This window comes from Nomascus leucogenys, chromosome 10 (assembly GCF_006542625.1).
Source record: "Nomascus leucogenys isolate Asia chromosome 10, Asia_NLE_v1, whole genome shotgun sequence".
Lineage (NCBI taxonomy): Eukaryota > Metazoa > Chordata > Mammalia > Primates > Hylobatidae > Nomascus > Nomascus leucogenys.
In genome coordinates, this window is record NC_044390.1 from 9,096,760 (window position 1) to 9,117,968 (window position 21,209).

The following is a 21,209-nucleotide window of genomic DNA, read 5'->3' on the forward strand; positions in this document are numbered from 1 at the left end:
GTTTTCACCATGTTGGCCAGGCTGGTCTCGAACTCCTGACCTCAGGTGATCTGCACACCTCGGTCTCCCAAAGTGCGAGGATTACAGGCGTGAGACACCGTACCTGTGCTTGTCTGCCTTTTAGTAGCACATTTTTGTTTCTTTTTATGCATTTGTTAGTGTAAATATATTCAATAATTCTCTAAATTTTGTGTACATGTTTGTAAACAAGGGAAAAGGACCCAAAGATAATTTCTCTTTCATTGTATTCTAGTTTAGTTACTAACTTTGGCCTTCTCAAGTCATATTAATCCTACTGTTCTTATAATTCATGGGTAATGTTTTAGTATGTGTTAATATTCATAATGTAAACAAAGTTGGTAAAAGTTGATATTAATACTTGTGAGAATTTTTTTCTTTTTTTTTTTTTTGAGACGGAGGCTCACTCTGTTGCCCAGGCTGAAGTGCAGTGGCGTGATCTTGGCTCACTGCAACCTCCGCCTCCTGGGTTCAAGTGATTCTCCTGCCTCAGCCTCCCAAGTAGCTGGGATTACAGGCGTGCACCACCACGCCCAGCTAATTTTTGTATTTTTAGTAGAGACAGGATATCACCATGTTCGCCAGGCTGGTCTTGAACTCCTGACCTCGTGATCCACCTGCCTCGGCTTCCCAAAGTGCTGGGATTACAGGTGTGAGCCACCGCGCCAGGCCTTAAATTAGTTTTAAGAAGTGGTCCTTTATGGCTCAATTTGGGTTAATAAATGTAATTTTTCAATTCAGGTGTGCAGTTGGTAAGTATTTTTAAAGTATTTGTTACGTCCTCAATATTGTATTAGCCATTATCTGTGTTGTAACAATATAATTTAATGTGGCAATAATGTAACATATAAAATAACAGCAATGTTGGTTGTCTGAGTGTTCTGTCCACAGCCTTCCTTCCAGGTTTTATGTGTTCCTGGCAATCTCATCTATATTTAGGGCTTTGTTCTCATCACCCATATGCAATAATCTCCACCTCTTTATTTCTAATCTAGACCTCTTTTTCTGAGTTGCATTCCAGCTTCCTACTCGATATTGCCTTAGTGCTCCCTTACCTAAACTGAACTCGAATCCCCTACTTCTATTCCCAATCTCAGTGAATGCTACCACTGTCAGCCTAGTCACGTAAGCCAAAAACTTTGGCAGCTTCTTTCTTATGCTTTTCTGTTATGCTCATTTCCCCTTAGTCCAGTTAGTCACACCAAGTCCTGTTAATTTGAATTCCTAAATATCTTTTAAATTTATTTTTTCCTGTGTCACTTTCTTACATAAGGGTTTTGGAATCTCTTATCTGATTTACTGGCTCCAGTTTTGTCCCATTTTAATCTAACCATATTCTTTCTTTATGTTTATATATGTATCTTATTTTATCCTTTTTTCCGTACTGCCATCCATTCATCCATCCATGTCTGAAGTACCTGCCTACTCTATACTAGACACTATAGTAGGGGCTAGGATACAAAGATGAAGAAACTGGTATGTTGATATTACAGTGCTGTGACACTTGTAGAGAAATTCTCATTTTTGAGCCCAAACGTCGCTTCCTCCAACGTGATCTTTGTTCCATTCTGACAGAGTTATGGTGGTTCTGCTATATAGTATTTATGTATACTGTAGTACTTAATATGTTGTATTGTAATTAATTATTTTCAGGTCTCTCCCTCTTTTGGCTGGCTTTGTGCTCCAGAGAGGCCATGTTTTTTTCATTTCTGTATTTCTTCCCATATTATCATACTATTAAATTGAATGAAGTGATGGAATTAGGAGAAACAACACCGAGTTGGTAAATTAAGGTCAGAGTAGGCTTAGATGCAATCAAGAATACATTTTAATATAGTAGATAATAAAAAGTGTAAAAGGTTTCGAATATTGGAGCTATTCAGTTTTGGTGGTATTTGTGTGACAGCAATCTAGAGCAGTTTGTAGGCCAACTTGGAGGGACAGTAACTTGGCATTGTTGAGACTTTTTAATTGCACGTGAGCTGTACTAACTTGTTAGTGAAAATAGAAAAGGGGTGTGGCCTTCAAAGATTGTTGTCTTTTAGACAAAATGGAAATATAAAATTATAATGTTAATATGTAAAGAAAGTACTCATTTCTGAAGGTCTAAAAACATTGGTCAATATATCAGGAGTAAAATTTGGTTTAACCGAAAAAAACTGGCCTGCTGGCTGGGCGCAGTGGCTCTCGCCTGTACTCCCAGCACTTTGGGAGGCTGAGGCGGGCGGATCATGAGGTCAGGAGATCGAGACCATCCTGGCTAACACGGTGAAACCCCGTCTCTACCAAAAATACAAAAAAATTAGCCGGGCATGGTGGCAGGCACCTGTAGTCCCAGCTACTCGGGAGGCTGAGGCAGGAGAATCGCTTGAACCCAGGAGGCAGAGGTTGCAGCGAGCTGAGATCACGCCACTGCACTCCAGCCAGGGCGACAGAGTGAGACTCCGTCTCAAAAAAAAAAAAAAAAAAAAAATGACCTGCCACGGTGGCTCACCCTGTAATCCTAGCACTTTGGGAGGCCAAGGCGGTCAGGGGTTCGAGACCAGCCTGGGCAACATGGCGAAACCCCATCTCTACTAAAAATACAAAAAATTAGCCGGGCGTGGTGGCGCAGGCCTGTAATTCCAGCTACCTAGGAGGCTGAAGCACGAGAAAATTGCTTGAACCCAGGAGGTGGAAGTTGTAGTGAGCCGAGATCATACCACTGCACTCCAACCTGAGTAACAGAGTGAGACTCTGTTTCAAAAGAAAAAAAAAGAAAAAAAACACACCCCCCCCCCAAAAAAAAAATCATCCCTAATGAAATCTAGCTCTTTAGCTGTGTAGTATTGGCTTAAATGCGCTTACTGAAGTGCAGAATTGTACTGAAAGGATCAGACAGTGCATTTAATGTTATTCATGCTGCTGTGGTAATTTATGTGTACAGTTGACTAGAAGCTTTGTTTTTCTTTCTTTTTTTTTTTTTTTTGAGATGGAGTCTCCCTCTGTCGTCTAGGTTGGAGTGCAGTGGTGCAATCTCAGCTCACTACAACCTTCACCTCCCGGGTTCAAATTCTCCTGTCTCAGCCTCCCGAGTAGCTGGTATTATAGGCGTGTGCCACCATGCCTGGCTAATTTTTGTATTTTTAGTAGTGTTGGCTAGGCTGGTCTCTAACTCCTGAGCTCAGGTGATCCACCCACCTTGGCCTCCCGAAGTGTTGGGATTACAGGCGTGAGCCGCCACGCCCGGCCTTGTTTTTAAATGGAATTACAGTAATGAAATAAAAACTGTTCTGTGGTCTACTTTTAAACTTGAAGGATTTTTTTTCTTTTTCTTTTTTTTTTTTTTTTTGAGATGGAGTCTTGCCCCATCGTCCAGGCTGGAGTGCAGTGGCGCTATCTCTGCTAACTGCAACCTCCATCTCACGGGTTCAGACGATTCTCCTGCCTCAGCCTCCTGAGCAGCTGGGACTACAGGTGCACGCCATTGTGTCTGGCTAATCTTTGTATTTTTAGTAGAGAGGGTGTTTCACCATGTTGGGCAGGCTGGCCTTGAACTCCTGAGCTCAGGTGATCCACCCACCTAGGCCTCCCAAAGTGCGAGGATTAAAGGCGTGAGCCACCGCGCCTGGCCAACGCTTTTTTAAAATGCCTGTAATCCCAGCACTTTGGGAGGCCTAGGTGGGTGGATCACCTGAGCTCAGGAGTTCGAGACCACCCTGACCAACATGGTGAAACCCATCTCTACTAAAAAATACAAAAAAATTAGCCAGGCGTGTTGGCACGTGCCTGGAGGGAGGAGAATCACTTGAACCCGGGAGGTGGAGGTTGCAGTAAGCTGAGATTGCCTCACTGCACTCCAGCCTGGGCGACAGAGCAAGACTCCATCTCAAAAAAAAAAAAATCGAGTTTTAAATTATACCTCTTTCGGCCGGGCGCGGTGTCTCACGCCTGTAATCCCAGCACTTTGGGAGGCTGAGGCAGGCGGATTATGAGGTCAGGAGATCAAGACCATCCTGGCCAACATGGTGAAACCCCGTCTCTACTAAAAATACAAAAATTCGCTGGGTGTGGTGGCGCATGCCTGTAATTCCAGCTACCCAGGAGACTGAGGCAGGAGAATCGCTTGAACCTGGGAGGCGGAAGTTGCAGTGAGCCAAGATCACACCACTGCACTCCAGCCTGGTGACAGAGTGAGACTTCGTCTCAAAAAAAAAAAAAAAACCCTCTTCTATAGTAGATGTGTTATAAGTAATTTATTTTAAACAGTAGTTCGAGATTATGGCTTGGTAACATCTTGTTTGAAGTGTGACATTTAAAATGAATTTTCATAATTTGTGGGAGTCAGTGCCTTTTTAAATTCTCAACTTAGTCTTCTTAAAACACTTTTTATATTAAGCTTTTGAAATCATGGTTTATTAACCAACATTTATCATTTCAGAAACAGTGGGGTATTGTGTGTTGCAGTAATTTTTGCCCAAAGTTGGTGAGCATGGATTTTTTTGTTGATCCCTCCGTTCTCTAGATATCATTTACATTTCCATTTTGCTCTGATCCCCTTTCTTCCCAAGAAGCTATAAAATGGTTGAAACATTTATTTCAGGTACAAATTTTTAATTTTTGGAAAAGATCTGCAACTTAGGTTTCTATTGTATAAAGTTTAGAATTGGTTATATGTTTTCAGTTTTCTTTTCATAAAGGCTACTTCAGTAATAACTGATAATAACCATATTACCATAGCTCGTTACTTTAACTCTTGGCTGGGCAAGGTGGCTCATGCCTGTAATCCCAGTATTTAGGGAGGCAGACTGGGGAGGATCACTGGAGCCTAGGAGTTTGAGGCCAGCCTGGGCAACATAGGGAGACCCCATGCCTACAAAAAAATTAAAAAAAAAAATTAGTTGAGCATGATGGCACATGCCTGTAGTTCCAGCTACCCAGGAGGCTGAGGCAGAAGGCTCTCTTGAGCCTGTCTCAAAAAAAAAATAATAATAATAATAATAAGTGAGGCCTGGTGGGAGGTATTTGGATCATGGTGCAGATCCCTCATGAATGGCTTAGCACCATCCCCTTGGTGAAGAGTGAGTTCATGTGAGATCCGGTTGTTTTAAAGTTTGTAGCTGCTTCTCTGCTCTCTCTTGTTCCTGCTCTCACCATGTGACATGCCTCCGCCCACTTGGTTTTGCACCATGAGTAAAAGCTTCCTGAGGCCTCCCCAGATGCCAAGCAGATGTTGGCATTATGCTTGTACAGCTTGTGGAACCATGAGGCAATTAAACCTCTTTTCTTTATAAATTACCCTGTCTCAGGGATTCCTTTATAGCAATGTAAGAACAGCCCAACACAGCATGTAAAACATTGATTGTTTTTGCTGCAACTCTTTATAAAATAAGAACTATTGGTAGTGGTAATAAAATTGTTTAATCCATTGCTTCATGTTGAAGGAATGTCTAAATCAGTGATTCACAAAGACAATTGAATGAAAATCATCTCTGGCTTTTTGAACTTTGCATATTTCCCAGATTTTCTAATATGCCTCTACTCCCACCAGATTTGAGTGTAACCGTAGCAGTGAGTTTGCATTATTAATGGGTGTGTGTTGCATCCTTCTTGTATGTTTGGGGGTGGAGGTGGCACATATAGACATACCTGTAGACTAAACAGTCTAAGATGTGCATTGTTGTTTCTAATCTAATGACCATTAGGAATAAATAGGCCATAATCTTTTGTAAGAATATCTTTAAGCTTTCCTTAGGGCCAACCACATGTTTCTTTGAACCATTTTCCCTGTTCTGTTCCACTTCTTTTTTTTTTTTTTTTTTTGAGACGGAGTCTTGCTCTGTCACCCAGGCTGGAGTGCAGTGGCGCGATCTCGGCTCACTGCAAGCTCCGCCTCCCGGGTTCACGCCATTCTCCTGCCTCAGCCTCCGGAGTAGCTGGGACTACAGGCGCCCGCCACTGCGCCTGGCTAATTTTTTGTATTTTTAGTAGAGACGGGGTTTCACCATGGTCTTGATCTCCTGACCTCGTGATCCGCCCGCCTCGGCCTCCCAAAGTGCTGGGATTACAGGCGTGAGCCACCGCGCCCGGCCCTCTGTTCCACTTCTTTAGGCCTGTGCTTTATCATTTACTTGACATCTTAATAGTCTAGACAGTATTTGCTTTCCTTGTTAATGACTCTTGTATGTGACTCTAGAGTTTTTCTTTTCTTTTTTTTTTTTATATACAGATGAGATGTCACTATGTTGCCCAGGCTGGTTTCCAACTCCTGAGCTCAAGTAATCCTCCCACCTTGGCCTCCCAAACTGCTAAGGTTACAGGTGCGAGCTACCACACCTGGCTGATTGTTTTTCTTTTTCTCTTTTATTTTATTATTATTATTTTTTTAGAGTAACGGTCTTACTTGCCCAGGCTGGAGCACAGTGGTGCAGTCCCAGCTCGTTGCATCCTCAACCTACTGGGCTCAAGCAATCCTCCCACCTCAGCTTCCTGAGCAGCTGGGACCACAGGCGCACACCACCATGCCCAGCTAATTTTTTACTTTTTGTTTTTTTGGTAGAGACAGGGTCTCACTATGTTGCCCAGGCTAGTCTTGAACTCCTGGACACAAGTGATTCTTGAGCCTCAGCCTCCCAAAGCGCTGAGATTACAGGTGTGAGCCACCATGCCCCGCCTCACGTTTTTCTAAAATCAAAATAGAATAACTGGTTATAAAGTTTACCCATCAAAAGAAGAAACTGACTTTGCATTTTATTCTTCGTCATAAAATCTGCCTGGATGCTTAGTATTACATTATTGTTTACTATTATATGTTGTTCCGGAGTAATGGCTTTAACCTGAACTTCAGGATCATTCTTGTTGACTAAAATAAGAAAAATCTAAAGGCATGCTTGTATGTATGTAATCTCAAACCCTGTTTCTGAATGAGAATCTCTGGGTTTGGGTTTTTAATGTTTCAGACAATTTTTGATGGATCCTGGAGTTTTAGAAACACTGTTCTAGGGTTTAGCATAGTGTTAAGGGAAGGAACGACTCATAGATTAAATTTAAAGTAGATTCATACTTCTAGTGGGTTGGTCGGTCCTTGGTTGCTGGATTCTGTGTGCTATTTGACCCAAAGAATGACGGCACTGCTAGAATGAAGCTCATGAGATTTTTGATGAAATGATTCATGAAACTGTAACCTTGAATTGAAAAGTGGAACACAAGTCTATGGAACAGTCACAAGTGTGGATATCACTGTGAATACACATCTTAAAGTGTGAAAATGACCCTGAAGACAGAGAACCTGCACAGTTGGAAACACAAATTTGAGGAAGTAACATTAGATATTTTACTCTACCAGACAGTTTACCTCTGGATACACTACTTGTGGATGTTGAGCCTAAGGTAAAACCTAAGAAAAGGGAAGCTGTTTGTTGCAGGAAGAGGCCAGTGCAGAAGTAGAGGTAGAGGAAGAGTACATGGCCATGGCAGAGGAAGAGGGGGTCCTAGGTGGTAATGTCTCTTCAGATTACTGTTTCAAGGTAATATGTAATTTGAGACAATTTTCTGTACAGGTTTTCTTCACTTATGTCAATTTTTATTTTTAAATTTTTTTCTATCAAAAAATTTACCATTATGCAGTATGTCCATGTAATATGTCAGTTTTTTTGTTGTTTTGTTTTTCATTTTGAGACAGGGCCTCTTTCTGTCTCCCAGGCCGGAGTGCAGTGGCACGATCTCAGGTCACTGCAGCCTCTGCCTCATGGACTCGAGAGATCCTCCCACTTAAGCCTCCTGAGTAGCTGGGACTACAGGTGCTGCCGCCATGCTTGGCTAATTTTTTAAAGATTTTTGTGGAGAGTAGAGATGAGGTTTCACTATATTGTGCAGGCTGGTCTCAAACTTCTGGGCTCAAGTGATCCTCCCACCTTGGCCTCCCAAAGTGCTGAGATTGCAGGCGTGTGCCACTGTGTCTGGCCAGTATGTCAGTTTTTAACAAACATAAATGTGTGGAAAATTTTTTGAAGTAAAGGCAAAGTGATTAAACCTTTCTATGTGAGTGTGGTGGCTCATGTCTGTAATCCCAGCACTTTGGGAGGCTGAGGTGGGCAGATCACCTGAGCCCAGGTGTTTAAGACTAGCCTGGGCAACATGGCAAAATGCCATCTCTTTAAAAAGTATTTTAAAAAAAATTGGCCAGGTGTGGTGGCACATGCCTGTAGTCCTGGCTACTCCTCTGGAAGGTAAAGGCTGCAGTGAGCTGTGATTGTGCCGCTGCTCCCCAGCCAGGGTGACAGTTAGAGACCCTATCTCAAAACAAAACAAAACCAAAAAACCTTCCCATCGTTCCATCTTATTTTTCCCTCCCTTTTTTTGTTCTACTTGGAGCCTTTTAGTTTTACCAGGAGTTGGCAGTTTTCTTAATTTTATGTATAATTGTCTTTTGTTTCAATTATTTTATGTTTTTTCCTTTAGTGGATGTTTTTGTCTGACTCTTTTAGCCTGTTTCTTATCAGTGATACTGTTTCCTATCTGTATGGTCTCAGTTATTAGTTTTAGAAAATTATTTTTAAAATGTGAGAATGTATAATCATATAAAAATGTACAGTGTACGTTTTCTAACATGGTGGTTATTATCTTCAAATATTATCTTGGCTTTTCTCCAATATGTTTTGTATTTTTGTTTAAGATCCTTTTTATGTTTTTTTTAAGGTACCAAATAATTATGGCCGTTACTTTTAGTGTTTGCAAAAGAGGCTTAACCATTTCATGTTGTTTGATAATTATTACTTTTTGTTTTTCATTGTTTTGTTTTAAAAATAATTTCAACCTTTATTTTTGATTCAGGACATACAAGTGCAGGTTCGTTACATGGGTATATTGCGTGATGCTGAGGTTTGGGGTATGTATGGATGAGCCTGTCACTCTGGTAGTGAGCATAGTATGTGATAGGTAGTTTTTCAGCCCATGCCCCTATTTGCCAACCCCTTCTAGTCATCTCCAGTGTCTGTTGTTAACATCTTTTTTTGTTTTTTGAGACGGAGTCTCACTCTGTCGCCCATGCTGGAGTGCAGTGGCACTATCTTGGCCCACTGCAACCTCCGCGTCCTGGATTCAAGCAACTCTCTTGCCTCAGCCTCCTGAGTAGCTGGGACTACAGGCGCCCGCCACCACGCCTGGCTAATTTTTGTATTTTTAGTAGAGACAGGGTTTTGCCATGTTGGCCAGGCTGGTCTTGAACTCCTGACCTTAAGATCCACGCACTTCGGCCTCCCAAAGTTCTAGCATTACAGGTGTGAGCCACCGTGCCTGGCTTTTTTTTTTTTTTTTTTTCCTTGAGAAAGGGTCTAGGTCTCACTCAGACTAGAAGGCAGTGGCATGATCATGGCTCACTGCAGCCTTGACCTTCTGGGCTCAAGTGATCTTCCCACCTCAGCCTCCCACATAGCTGGGACCATGGGCATGTACCACCACACCTGGCTAACTTTTTGATTTTTTGTAGATACAAGGTCTGTGTTGCCCAGGCTGGTCTTGAACTCCTGGGCTCAAGCAGTCCTCTTGCCTCAGCTTCTCAGAGTGCTGGCATTACAGGCATTAGCCACCCTACTCAGCTGTTCCTATCTTATGTCCATGTGTGCTCAGTGTTTAGCTCCCAAATATAAGTGAGAACATGCAGTATTTGGTTTTCTGTTCTTGCAGTAATTTACTGAGGATAATGGTCTCCAGCTGCATCCATGTTGCTGCGAAGAGCAAGATCTCATTCTTTTTTTATGGCTATACGGTACTCCATGGTGTGTATGTACCATGTTTTCTTTATCCAGTTCACCATCAGTGGGCACCTAGGTTGATTCCATGTCTTTGCTATTGTGAATAGGGCCGCCATAAACCTATAAATACATGAGTCTTTTTGATAAAATGATTTGTTTTCTTTTGGGTATATACCCAGTAATGGGATTATTGAATTGAATGGTAGTTCAGGTTTTAGCTCTTTGAGAAATCTCCAACTGCTTTCCACAGTGGCTAACCTAAGTTACATTCCCACCAACAATGTATAAGCTTTCCCTTTTCTCTGCAGCCTTGCCAACATCTGTTATTTTTTGACTTTTTAATAATAGCCATTCTGACTGGTGTGAGATGGTATTTTGTTGTGGTTTTCATTGCATTTATCTCATGATTAGTAATGTTGAACTTTTTTTATGTTTGTTGGCTGCTTGTATGTCTTCTTTTGAGAAGTGTCTGTTCATGTCCTTTGTCTACTTCTTAATGGGATTTTTTTTTTCTTGTGGATTTGAGTTCCATATGGATTCTGAATATTAGTCCTTTGTTGGATGCATAGTTTGCAAATCTTTTCTCCCATTCTGAAGGCTGTCTGTATACTTTTGATAATTTCTTTTGCCATGCAGAAGCTCTTTAGTTTCATTAGGTCCTGCTTGTCAATTTTTGTTTTTGTTGCAATTGTTTTTGGGGACTTAGCCATAAATTCTTTGCCAATGCTGATGTCTGGAAGACTGTTTCTTGGGTTTTCTTCTAGGATTTTATAGTCTAATGTCTTTAATTCATGTTGAGTTAATTCTTGTATATGACACAAAGTGGGGGCCCACTTTCATTCTTCTGCGTATGTCTATCCAGTTATCCCAGCATGATTTATTGAGTAGAGAGTCCTTTTCCCATTGTTTATTTTTGGCAACTTTGTTGAAGATCAGACGGTTGTGGTTGTGCAACTTTATTTCTGGATTCTCCATTCTGTTCCATTGGTCTGTGTGTGTTTTTGTATCAGTACCATGCTGTTTTGGTTACTTTAGTCCTACAGTTTAAAGTTGGGTAGTATGATTCCTCTGGCTTTGTTCTTTCTGCTTAGGGTTGCTTTGGCTATTTGGGCTTTTTGGTTCTGTATGAATCTTAGAAGAGTTTTTTGTTTTTTTTTTTTCCCTAATTTTGTGAATAATTATATTGATAGTTTGATAGGAATAGCATTGAATCCGTATATTGCTTTTGGCAGTATGGATATTTTAATGATATTGATTCTTCTAATTAATGAGCATGGAATGTTTTTACATTTGTTTGTATCATCACTGATTTCTTTCAGCAGCGTTTTGTAGTTGTTATTCTAGAGATCTTTCACCTCCCTGGTTAGATGTAATACTGGGCACTTCATTTTTTGGGGGGCTGTTGTAAATAAGACTGTTTTTAATTTGGCTCTCAGCCAGAATGTTGTGGTATAGAAATGCTACTGATTTTTATTCATTGATTTTGTATCCTGAACCTTTACTGAAGTTGTTTACAGTTCTAGGAGCCTTTTGGCAGAGTCTTTAGGGTTTTCTAGATACATAATTGTATCTGCAAAGAGAGATAGTTTGATTTCTTCTTTCTCTATTTAGATGCCTTTGATTTTTTTTTTTTTTCTTGCCTGATTGCTCTGGCTAGGACTTTCAAGTACTATGTTGAATAGGAGTGGTGAGAGTGGGCATCTTTGTCTTGTTCCAGTTCTCAAGGGAATTGTTCCAACTTTTGCCCATTCATGAAGGGATGCTGGGTTTTATCAAAAGCTTTTTCTCTGTCTGTTGAGAAGATGATATGTTTTTTGTTTTTTAATTCTGTTTTAGTGGTGAGTCACATTTATTGTTTTCATGTGTTGAAGCAACCTTGCACCCCAGGAACAAAGCTTACTTAATTATGGTGAATTAACATTTTGATGTGCTGCCGGATTCCATTTGCTAGTATTTTGTTGAGGATTTTTGTGTGTATGTTCATCAGGGATATTGTTCTGAAGTTTTCTTTTTTCATCGTATCTCTGCCAGATTTTGGTATCAGGCTGATGCTGGCTCCCTAGAATGAGTTAGGGAGGAAACCCTCCTTGATTTTTTGGAATAGTTTCAGTAGGATTGGTACCAATTTTTCTTTGTACGTCTGGTAGATTTGGCTGTGAATCCATCTGGTCCTGCACTTTTTTTGGTTGGTAGGATTTTTTATTTTTTTTAATTACTGATTCAGTTTTGGAACTTGTTATTTGTCTGTTCAGGTTTTCACTTCCTTCCTGGTTTAATCTTGGGAAGTTATGTGTTTCCAGGAATTTATCCTTTTCCTCTAGATTTCCTAATTTGTGTGCATAGAGGTGTTGATAGTAGGCTGAATATCTTTTGTATTTCTGTTTCCACTATTTTAAATTGGTGCTGTGACAAACTTGAACATGAGATATCCCTTTCCCACCCACCCCCACCATTTTGCATTTCCTTAGGGTAGATAGATGTCTAGAAGTGGAATTCCCAAACCAAAGTCTGTGAACCCTTTTCTGATATTCTCTTTTGTACCAGTACCACGAATAATGTGCCACATCTGTTTTTAGTGATATGATTATCTAAAATGTTTGCTTTTGATCATTGGTTTTAGAAAAATATATTTGAATTTCTTCGATTTCTGGGATGTTGGTCCTCCTCCCACCCCCATTATCCCTACAGATTGCTAAGGAGGAGACTTTGCTCCCTGAATCCTGGCATCTTCTTTTTTTTGTTGTTTTTTTTTTTTTTTTTGAGACGGAGTCTCGCTCTGTCGCCCAGGCTGGAGTGCAGTGGCGCAATCTCGGCTCACTGCAAGCTCCGCCTCCTGGGTTCATGCCATTCTCCTGCCTCAGCCTCTCCGAGTAGCTGGTACTACAGGCGCCCGCCACCATGCCTGGCTAATTTTTTGTATTTTTTTAGTAGAGACGGGGTTTCACCGTGGTCTTGATCTCCTGACCTCGTGATCCGCCCGCCTCGGCCTCCCAAAGTGCTGGGATTACAAGCGTGAGCCACCGCGCCCGGCCTGGCATCTTCTTTTTTTAATTTTTTCTGATATTTGGTTTCTATCAAATTGTTATATAATAAAAAAAAAACCTAGATAACTTGTTTTGGTGATCCATCTCTTTTTATATTCATTCAGCTTATTTTAATTATCAATGCTTTGTAATATATTTTAATATCTGGTATGGCAAAACACTTAATTTTTTTCTTCTAATAATTTTGATATTCTTATATATGTATTTTTAATTCTACTTTAGTAAATGGCAGGCAAAAAAAATGTAGATCTACAGACAATAGTAAAGTTTATGGGAGGAAAATTGCAGATGATGCTTTCAGCTCCCTAGAAGTCTCTATTTTTTTCTTCAAAACTGGTCTCCCTATTATAAAATTTGAACTGTAGGTATGTCAGTATATCTATAAGAGTTGCATCAGGAATTGAAATAGACTTCCTGTTACCCGTTGTCTAGGTTGTACCCTGTAAAGAACATCTTTTTTATTTTTGTAGGAAAAAATGGTTTTGTACATGGGATGAAACAATATAAACTCAAAACTTACAGATAAGGGTTAGTTCTATCACTCATCTCTTTAAAAAGTTTATATGAATATCCAGTCAAAACCAACAAGGTATCGCCCTTGAAATGTTATCTATATGGATTTCCAAGGAGATTATAGGACTGTATACTGTCTTGGAATGTCCCCAGAAGGCTTAGAGAGCATCTTGGTAAAAGGTTATGTGGTTTATGATAGAGTGTATAGTTTATTTGTGTTATTACCACAGATGAACTTATGGTTAAAGATGAATTTAGGATTAACATGAAGAGGAGAGAGTAACATTTAGCTGAGGGTATTAAGTAGATGTCTCAGATGAACTGACGCTAAAGGTAATTATCTTTACAAATAGAGAGATGAGAGAAGAGAACCACTTCCTAGGTAGGATAAAAGAACATGTAAAAAAGGGATATGAAAAAAATTTATATTCCTTTAAATATGCTATTCTCTACCAGCCTAATGAGTATTTCCATGTGATAGAAATAAAGAGATAAAGGTTGCTCATAGAGGTAGTGGCAGGAAATGAGATCAAAGAGGGAGATATTCCAGTAAGGAGGCTGTTGAACACTTTTTAGGCAGAATATCATTTTTTTCTATAGTGAAGCCATTGGGAAAGTTGTGTACAATTACAAATGAACTTCTGCAAGTTAAATGGACAACCTTTTGTGGTGTTGGTGCTTCAGAAGTACTCTCAAAGGGTTGCTTTCCAAATATTGAAAATGCTAAAAAAAATGGCTGGGCACAGTGGCTCACGCCTGTAATCCCAGCACTTTAGGAGGCTGAGGCGGGTGGATCACGAGATCAGGAGTTCAAGACCAGCCTGGCCAAGATGGCGAAACCCCGTCTCTACTAAAAATATAAAAATTAGCTGGGCGTGGTGGTGGGCGCCTGGGTGCCTGTAATCCCAGCTACTCGGGAGGCTGAGGCAGAGAATTGTTTGAACCCGGGAGGCAGAGGTTGCAGCAAGCCGAGATCGCACCACTGCACTCTAGCCTGGGCAACAGGGCAAGACTCTGTCTCAAAAAAAGAAAAAAAAAAAAAAAGGTAAAAAGAGCTACTTGTGCCTTTTTTGGGTAATTTTTTGGTTCACCTCAGAGACATGAGAATTACCGGTTTTCTTTTTCGGGTTGTTGTTGTTTTTTTTTTTTTTTTTTTTTTTTTGGGACAGAGTCTGCCTCTGTCTCTCAGGCGAGAGTGCATTGGTGCTATCATGGCTCACTGCAGCCTCAACCTCCTGGGTTCAAGTGATCCTCCCACCTCAGCCTCCATAGTAGCTGGGACTGCAGGTGCATGCCACCATGCACAGCTAATTTTTGTATTTTTTGTAGAGATGGGGTCTCACTGTGTTGCCTAGGCTGGTTTCAAACTCCTTGGCTCAAGTGATCCTCCTGCCTTGGCCTTTCAAAGTGCTGGGATTAAAGATGTTAGCTACGGCGCCCAGGGAGAGTTGTTTTACTGTCTTTTAGGAGCACTTGGAAGTGTGTGTTTAATTTAGAAATTCTGCCATTTTTATCTTCCGATGAGGAAATCTTTCGATATGTTAGAAATTGGTTTCACCGTTTTGTTTGGGGAAATAAGAGATATAAATAGTAGATTTACTTCTGGACATGGTGGCTGATGGCTGCAATTCCTGCAAATTTGGGAAGCCAAGGTGAAAGGATTGCTTGAGCCCAGGAGTTTGAGACCAGCCTGGGCAACATAGTGAGATCCCCATCTCTACAAAAAATGTTTAAAAAAATTAGCCAGGCATAGTAATGTGTGCCTGCAGTCCTAGTTACTCAAGAGGCTAAACCTGTGGAAGGATTGCTTAATCCCAGGAATTTGAGGTTGCAGTGAGCTATGATGGCACTGCACTCCAGCCTGGGGGACAGACTTGAGACCCTGTCCCAAAAAAAAAAAAATTAGATTTACAAAATGTAGAAATGATAGATGCTTTTGTTTAACTATAAACATCAGCATATCTTATAATCAAGAATATAAACGTTGTTTCTATGAATTATTTTGCATTTCTTCAGCCTTTATCTCCCTGCTAATATAGGTGATCATAAATCACTTTATATTTAACAGTAATTCAGTAAACTTACATACAGGTTCTGATAATATGTTAATTTTAGCAGCTGTACTGCATTTCAGCACTTTAAATTCAACTGAGTTTGACTTGAAATACCTCCATTTTACTAAACTTAGACTTTTGGTACATAATTGTCCCTAGGTTCGAGCTACTTTGTCTCATAGTATGTATTTACGCTTCAGAAATTAATACCTTTTTCTTTCTCAGTATTTGAACCATTCAGATTCTTCCACTATTGTAACCATTTTAAGTTCTTTTTAAAATTAAACTTATTTTTTGGGGATAGATAAAACTCAAGTATGTAGAAAGATGTACACAAAGTCTTATTTCTTCCTTTGCTTGCTACTTTGTTTTCCTCCCACAGTTTTTGGTATCCTGTTTATCCTTCCAGTGTTTTCTTTTTGTAATTACAAACAAATGTATATTTTATTCTGGAGATCTTTCCATATCTAGATGAAGATCTTTATTTTTAATAGCTTCATAGTATTTTATTATGTAGATGTACCGTAGTTTAGTCACTCAGTCCTTTGTGGCTATTTGTGTTGTTTTCTATTTTTTGCTGTTACAGTGCCAAATGAATAACAATATACATGTAACATTTTCTGTTTGAACAAGCAATTGTAGATCTTTAGGTCACATATTTTCCTCCTCTGTCAGCTGAGAGAACCTAGAAGCAATGATATCCCTGTAGCAGTGAGCACACATGGTGCCCAGATCTTGGTTTCTATCACCATTCTTCAGTAAAAGGAACCAGGCCTCTGTGGAGAAATGGCTAATTCTAGGACTGGGGCAGGCAATAAAACTGTAAGATCAACCTGGAGTATCTTGTAGTGCTGGAAAGGAAGGAACTATTCAAACAAAAACATGAACGAGTTATGTCAAAGGGACACAGCCAACTGAAAGAGTTCCCAGTAGCCAATACTGGAATAATTTGAGCAACAAAAAAGTAATATTGAATTATAACCCAAAGTATAAAATAATATCCATGAGTTCATACTGATAGAAATAAATGATTGACTAAATAAATAAATGGGGGAAGAATAGACAAATCTGTGCATAATTAGATACACAGCCCTCAAGGAAGTATAATACAACTCCCCAGTCTTCAAGTGTGAGCTACATGAGGTGACTTCTTGCCAATGAGTACCATAGTAATGTAAGATCTTACTAGCGGAAACTGAGTGTGTGGTCTAAGGGAACTCTGTTTATGATTTTTCTGTAAATCTAAAATGATACTAAAAGTTCACTTTTAAAAAACTGCTTCTGGGCTGGGCGCGGTGGCTCACGCCTGTAATCCCAGCACTTTGGGAGGCCGGGGCGGGCGGATCACGAGGTCAGGAGATCAAGACCATCCTGGCTAACACGGTGAAACCCCATCTCTACTAAAAATACAAAAAATTAGCCGGGCGTAGTGGCGGGCGCCTGTAGTCCCAGCTACTCGGAAGGCTGAGGCAGGAGAATGTTGTGAACCTGGGAGGTGGAGTTTGCAGTGAGCTAAGATCGTGCCACTGCACTCCAGCCTGGGTGACAGAGCGAGACTCCGTCTCAAAAAAAAAAAAAACCTGCTTCTGTAATTCTGATACTGCCAGATTGCCATTTTGTACTACCACCTAAATGTGCAACAGGCCTGTTTCCCATAACCTCAGCAACTGAATGTGTTGTCAGACTTTTTGAGTTTTGCATTTGATAAACGAGAACTGGTTTAACTCGTGTTATTGTATTTTTCTCATTATCAATGACATTGTACATTTTTTTCATATGTTTAAGGGGCATTTTACGTTTTTTCCCTTCTTTGAACTCTCGTGTCCTTTATTTTTCTCTTAGGTCATTGGTCTTTTTGTTTTCAGGAATTTTCTGTTGGGAGATTAGCCCTTTATTTGTGATGTGGGTTGCAAATACGTACATTTTAGATTACGTTTTTTCAAGCATAACTTTCGACTTTTATATGGTGAAGTAATTTTTTCTTTTATGTCTTTGGATTTTGAAATATATTTAGAAAAGTCTTCACCACTCCAAGGTTATAAGGAAGTTCATCCACATTTTCTTCTAATACTTGTAGTTGTGTTTTTCACATTTGGATTTTAAAATTTGGATCCTTCAGTTCCTCTCAATCTTTGAGGCATTTTAAATGCTTACCCCTTGCTTTCTAGTTATACCTGCATCAGCATGGTTGTGGCCATATAGGTGATTTAAATGACTTATAGTAAAAGAAATACTTAGGCATTTACTCTTGGTAAGAAGTCTCAACTTTCTGATTACTGATAATGATTATTATAGTAAATGGAAACTCCTTTAGAATTTCTTTTCACTGTTAAATTGCAGTATATTTCATAGTATTTTTTCTACTGATTATCAATATTGTGGATTATTCATATATCCATTGGTTTTTTCCTTATTCTGTTTCTCATAGGATTCCTTTTTAGATTATTAAACCTGTCTGTGATCTGTTTCTCATCTTCTTTAGAACTCCTACTGGTTTTATGGTCCTCTGATTACTAAACTCTATTTTATAGTCTTGAGAAGTTTAATTAGTAGGCCAGTTTGCTGTTTTAACTCATTAAGAAACTGGCCAGTAGTGTCAGTGGATACTGCCTAATATAGGGTGATGATTTATCTTAGTCTTTTATAACAGTATTAATATTTTCCCCACATTGCTTGTGATGAGACTAGTGTCACTGAACTGAGCTTGTAACAGACATTTGGGAAGCTGTCTGGTAGTACTGTGGAATTTTGGCTCCTGGAAAATACCACCAAAAATTATCTGTTGAGTATATTGCTTATAAGCATTTGTAGGGGGCCATGTGGGTGTTGATAAGAATGGCAAACCAGAAAGGAACATCAAAGTTGGAGTGTTTATTATTGACGGTTTGGAGTCTGGTTTAAGTATTTCAAAGCTTTATTAGAATTAGGTGAGGATCATGATATAATAGTTTAAGATTGGAAATGATGTAATAGTTTAAGATTAGACAGACATACCAAGGCAAGAGTTTTGAGGTAAGCTTTTTCAATGTCTTAGAAAGTGAGCAATCATTTGCTACTATTTATTGAAAAATTGAATAGTCTGATGTTGGTTTATATGGGTTTTTTGGGAAGTTCCTGAAATGAACAATGAAGTTTTTCATAACTCTTATCTGCCTGAGCAAGAGTTTCCTGGAATAGCAAAGTCATGTTGTTGAAGACAGCTGTATAGTGATAGTTAATATAGATTGTAAACTCGGTGTAGACAGTTTCAGTTCTCAGTGTCCATTTAGAACCACAAGAAACTTGAACATGTATTTGTAACAAGTCTGATTCTTGGGCTCATTTGCAAAGACAGTGCATTCTCTTGGTGAATAGTTTGACTTTCAATTTTTTCCTCTGGGGAATGAGGCCTGACTTTAACAATTAGGTGTCAGACATGCCCAAGTAGGCAGTTGGATAGGTGAGTCTGCAGCTTAATAAAGAGGTCAGGATCACTGTAATACCAGCAGTTTGGGAGATCAAGGCAGGTGGATCACCTAAGGTCAGGAGTTTGAGGCCAGCCTGGCCAACATGGTGAAACCCCATCTCTACTAAAAATACAAATATTAGCCAGGCGTGGTGGTGGGTGCCTGTAATCCCAGCTACTCAGGAGGCTGAGGCAGGAGAATCACTTGAACCCAGGATGCGGAGGTTGCAGTGAGCTGAGATCGCGCCATTGCACTCCAGCCTAGGCAACAAGAGCAAAACTCTGTCTCAAAAAAAAAAAAAAAAGGTTAGGATCAGCGATGGAAATTTGGGACTCACTGTGTGTAGATGTTGTCCACCCAGAATGAGCTTGCCTAAGGAGGAAACATAGAAGAAAAATGCTTGTGCCAGGACTTAGGCCACACTGGTGTGTGTGTGTGTGGCTGAGGGTGGGGAAAAGGGGTGGAATAAATCTGCAAAGGAGTGGCCAGAGAGGTTGGAAGAAAACCAAGATATTGTTATAGAGAAGCCAAGGAAAATGTTTTTAGGATAATGAAGGACCGGTCAAACTCCTATAATTATAGGCAAGGAGCTGTGAAGATAACTGGTGTAGGTTAGTTCAGGAAATTTTTACCTGAAAGCTCTATGTTTAACTCATTTTTGTGTACATATGTATATACACAGGCACACAGTATGGGTTACGGAAAGGGTCATCAAAAAATTGTGGCTAGTGGAGATGGTTTGAAGTAGACATTGGGGAGAGTAGGAGACCAAGCGCAGCAGAGAAATATAGTAAGATTATTGGCCAGTGTTGAGGCCCATTTAGGTTCGCTGATCAAACTGCTGTTATGTGACTGACTGTTCAGCAGTGCTGCAATGAACTGGTGCTGATGTGGAGAAAGTCTTAGGTGGATTAGGATTGGGATGGACAAGGATATATTTGTGCATTGCAGTAGACCCAAGTATATGTACCTTTCTGCCTTTGGAGTGGCTGTAGCGTTGTGTTGTTTCATTTATTTCTGATGGACTCTTCTCATGACCTCACTTGCTCGAAAGCTTACTGCTTGACTGGTATTCAGCCCATCTGAACTTATTTTACTTCTGGGGAGAAGTAAATTAGTTCCCCCATTTTCCTGGTTTCCACAGAGTCTTGAGATCTCTGGTGTTGCTTCTTAGGAAGAAGGGGCATTTGACTAAATTTATAAAGGAAGTATAAGAATTTGCCAAGAGGTCAGAGAATGGGATGAAGGGGAAGGGGTTAATTGTTCCTGGTAGAGGAATATGCTTGTGCAAAGTTAAGAGGCCTGAGCAAAACACCTTAAGGGAATAGAAGCTACAAATAATTTCTTTGAGGCAATGAAGCACTCACTGTATATCTCTGGAGATGGAGCTGAAAAGTAATGGGGTCAGAACACAAAGTTCTCGTAAGCCTAGGTGAAGAATGACCTGTTGGCCCCAGAGATTAATTTTTACTTAACAGTTTTTCTACGCATGTACAAAATAACGGCTATTCACAGAGCTATTCAGTTCATGACATTCTTCAACTAAGAATTGCCTAGTGGGAAAATCTGTTTGCAGATTAGTTATCTGAATTTGATAATATTTTCATAGAAATAATTTTACCAATTTGGTTGCTGTGTTGCTCCATAAAAGTTACTTAATTTCTCATTTTGGCTGTTAATGAGGAAAGAGGGTTAGTGATATATAGCTTGCAATTTTATATACAGTACATAAATCGGATGTTCATAATTTGGGAGTATACAGTGGCAAAAATAGTGTATGTTAAATGCTTACTGTGTGCTAGGTACAATACATGCATTCTGATTTAGATCTCACATCCTTTTGGAGTAATTGTTTTTTGTTTTTTGAGACAGAGTCTTGCTCTGTTGCCCAGGGTGGAGTGGTCTCACTCTGTCACCCAGGGTGGAGTGCAATGGCGCAATCTTGGCTCACTGCCACCTCCGCCTCTCAGGTTCAAGCGATTCTCCTGCCCCAGCCTCCTAAGTAGCTAGGACTGCAGGGGCACACCACCACGCCCAGCTAGTTTTTGTATTTTTAGTAGAGACAGGGTTTCACCATCTTGGTCAGGCTGGTCTTGATCTCCTGACCTTGTGATCTGTCCGCCTTGGCCTCCCAAAGTCCTGGGATTACAGGCGTGAGTCACTGTGCCCAGCCATTGAGGTAATTGTTAATTCTTTCCTCTCTCTCTCTCTTTTTTTTTGAGATGGAGTTTCACTCTTGTCACCTAGGCTGGAGTGCAATGGCGCAATCTTGGCTCACTGCAACCTCCGCCTCCCAGGTTCAAAGTGATTCCCCTGCCTCAGCCTCCCTAGTAGCTGCGATTACAGGTGCCCGCCACCACGCCCGGCTAATTTTTTGTATTTTTAGTAGAGACGGGGTTTCGC

The 21,209-nt window shown here is 40.2% G+C and overlaps 1 protein-coding gene and 1 pseudogene across 1 annotated transcript in view; both read left to right on the forward strand.

Moving 5' to 3' along the window:
* CDK17 (cyclin dependent kinase 17) overlaps positions 1–21,209 on the forward strand; it is a 115,818-nt gene that overhangs the window by 5,935 nt on the left and 88,674 nt on the right. The gene's annotated exons all lie outside the window — the stretch shown is intronic.
* LOC115836914 lies at positions 6,832–7,529 on the forward strand (annotated as a pseudogene).